We start from the raw sequence: 3,513 nt of genomic DNA on the forward strand, positions 1-3,513 counted from the left end.
AGATATCACATGGGGGAAGGTGGAAGACAAGGAGTTTGATTAGACATTGGGGTGATCAGATGTTCAGGGTGAAGTCCAATTTCATTTTCTTTAATGAAGTTGATCAGTTTTCCCAGAACCATTTATTGAAGAGACTATTCTTTCCTTGTATATTTTCAGCTTCTGTATCAAGTATTAGTTGGTCATAGATTTGAGGGTTCATTTCTGGGCTCAAGATCCTGTTCTATTGGTCTTTGTGTCTATTTTTATTCTAGTACCATACTGTTTTCATTACAATAGCTTTGTAGTATAGAACACTTCACGAATTTGCATGTGTCCTTGTGCAAGGACCATGCTAATCTTCTCTGTATCATTCCAGTTTAATTCTATGTGCCGCCAAAGCCAGCACACGCTAGGTTTGTGGTATAGGTTAAAAATCAGGAAGTGTGATGCCTCCAACTTTGTTCTTTCTCAGGATTGCTTTGGCTATTCAGGGTCTTTGGTGATTCTATACAAATTTTAGGATTATTTTTTTCTAGTTCTATGAGAAATGACACAGTCTTTTTGATAGGGGTTGCACTGAATGTATAAATGGGTTTGGGTAAAATGGACATTTAAAAAATATTAATTCTTTCTATCCATGAGTATTGGATATCTTTCCATTTGTTTGTGTCACCTTCGATTTTTTTCATCAAAGTCTTATAGTTTTCAGTGTACAGATGTCTCACCTCCTTGGTTATATTTAGCCTTAAGTATTGTATTGTCTTTAATGCTATTGTGAATGAGATGATTTTCTTTATTCTTTTTAAGAGTATTCTGTTGTTATTGTATAAAAGTGCAACTGATTTCAGCACATTGGTTTTCTATTCTGCAACTTTACTGAATTTGTTTATTAGACCTAATATATTTTGGGTGGAATCTTTAGGATTTTTATTTATAAAATAATATCATCTGGAGGGTATTATGCTGAGTGAAATAAGTCAATTGGAGAAGGACAAACATTATATTGTCTCATTCATTTGGGGAATATAAAAAATAGTGAAAGGGAATAAAGGGGAAAGAAGAAAAAAATGAGTGGGAAATATCAGAAAGGGAGACAGAACATGAAAGACTCCTAACTCTGGGAAACGAACTAGGGGTGGTGGAAGGGGAGGTGGGCGGGGTGTGGGGGTGACTGGGTGATGGGCACTGAGGTGGGCACTTGACGGGATGAGCACAGAGTGTTATTCTATATGTTGGCAAATTGAACACCAATAAAAAATAAATTTATAAAAAAATCATATCATCTGCAAAAAACAATTTAACTTCTTTTTTGCATTAGATACAGTTTATTTCTGTTTCTTGCCTAATTTCCCTGGGTAGGACTTCAAGGACTATGTTGAATAAGAGTGATGTGAGGGGGCACCCTTTTATTCTTCCTTATCTTAGAGGAAAAGCTTTCTACATTTCACCACTGAGTATGATGTTAGCTGTGGGCTTATCAACTATGGCCATTGTTATGCTGAGGTATATTCCTTCCATACCCATTTTGTTGAGGGTTTTTATCCTAAGAGGATATTGTATTTTGTCAAATGCTTTTTTCTGCTTCTATTGAGATGTTCACATGATTATCTTTCATTTTTAAAAAAATTATTTAAGTTCATTTAACTAACATATAATGTTTTCAGAGGTAGAAGTCAGTGAGTCATCAGTCAAATGTAATACTCAGTACTCATTACATCACGTGCCCTCCTAAATGTCCATCACTCAGTTACACCATCCCCTACCCCATCCCTCCAACAAACCTCAGTTTGTTTTATAAGATTAGGAGTCCCTTATTATTTGTCTTCCTCTCTGATTTCATCTTGTTTTACTTTTTCCTCTCTTCCCCATGATCCTCTATTTTGTTTCTTAGATTCCACATGAGTGAGATTATATGATAATTGTCTCTTTCTGATTGACTTATTTTGCTTACCATAACATCCTCTAGTTCCATTCATGTCATTGCAAATGGTAAGATTTCATTTTTTTTTTTTTGATGGCTGAGTAGTAGTCCATTGTATATATACACCACATTTTCTTTATCCATTCACCTGACAATAAACATCTGGGCTCTTTCCATGTTGTGGACGTTGCTACTATAAACACTGGGGTGCGGGTCCCTTTGGATCACTACATTTGTATCTTTGGGGTAAATATGCAGTAGTGCAGTTGCTAGGCTGTATGGTAGCTTTATTTATTTTATTTTATTTTTTATTTATTTATTTACTTATTTTTTTTTAAATTTTTTTTTACATTTTTATTTATTTATGATAGTCACAGAGAGAGAGAGAGAGAGAGAGAGAGAGAGAGGCAGAGACACAGGCAGAGGGAGAAGCAGGCTCCATTTACCGGGAGCCCGACGTGGGATTCGATCCCGGATCTCCAGGATCGCGCCCTGGGCCAAAGGCAGGCGCCAAACCGCTGCGCCATCCAGGGATCCCTATTTACTTTATTTTTAAAAAAGATTTTATTTATTTATTCTTGAGAGAGAGAGAAAGAGAGAGAGGCAGAGACACAGGCAGAGGGAGAAGCAGGCTTCACGCTGGGAGCCTGATGTGGGACTCGATCCCAGGTCTCTAGGATCAGGCTCTGGGCTGAAGGTGGTGCTAAGCCACTAAGCCACCCGGGCTGCCCCTGGTAGCTTTATTTTTAACTTTATCAGGAACCTCCATACAGTTTTCCAGAATGGCTACACCACCTTGCATTCCAATCAGCAGTGTAAGCATGTTCCCCTTTCTGTGCATCCTCACCAACATCTGTCATTTCCTGACTTGTTAATTTTAGCAATTCTAACTAATATGAGGTGATATCTCATTGTGGTTTTGATTTGCATTTTCCTGATGTTGAGTATTTTTTTTCATGTGTCTGTTGGCCATGTGTAGGTCTTCTTTGGAGAAATGTCTGTTCATGTCTTCTGCCCATTTCTTGATTAGATTATTTGTTCTTTGAGTGTTGAGTTTGATAAGTTCTTTGTAGATTTTGGACATTAGCCCTTTATCTGATGTGTCATTTGCAAATATCTTCTTCCATTCTATAGGTTGCCTTTTGGCTTTGTTAACTGTTTCCTTTGCTGTGCAGAAGCTTTTCATCTTGATGAAGTCCCAATAGTTCATTATTGCTTTTGTTTCCCTTGCCTTTGGGATGCAGCGAAGGCAGTCCTCAGAGGGAAGTATATAGTATTACAAGCCTTTCTCAAAAAAACAAGAAAGATCTCATATACACAACCTAACCTTTCACCTATGGGAGCTGGAGAAGGAAAGCAAATAAAACTTAAACCCACCAGGAGAAGAGAAATAATAAAGATTAGAGGAGAAATCAATGAAATAGAAACCAAAAGAACAGTAGAACATATCAACAAAACTAAGAGCTGATTCTTTGAAGAATTAATAAGATTGATAAATCCCTGGCGAGACTTATCAAAAATAAAAGAGAATGGACCCCCCCCCCAAAAAAAAATCATGACTGAAAGAGGAGATATTACAATCAACATTAAAGAAATACAAATAATTATAA

General features: G+C 36.9%; 1 non-coding gene across 1 annotated transcript; it reads right to left on the reverse strand.

Moving 5' to 3' along the window:
- Window positions 1–282: 282 nt before the first annotated feature.
- Window positions 283–388, reverse strand: LOC119869654. Its single transcript, XR_005371747.1, has one exon. It is a non-coding gene; the product is annotated as a U6 spliceosomal RNA (small nuclear RNA).
- Between the last annotated feature and the right edge of the window lie 3,125 nt (window positions 389–3,513).

Source organism: Canis lupus, chromosome 16, assembly GCF_011100685.1.
Source record: "Canis lupus familiaris isolate Mischka breed German Shepherd chromosome 16, alternate assembly UU_Cfam_GSD_1.0, whole genome shotgun sequence".
In the NCBI taxonomy this organism is placed as follows: Eukaryota; Metazoa; Chordata; class Mammalia; order Carnivora; family Canidae; genus Canis; species Canis lupus.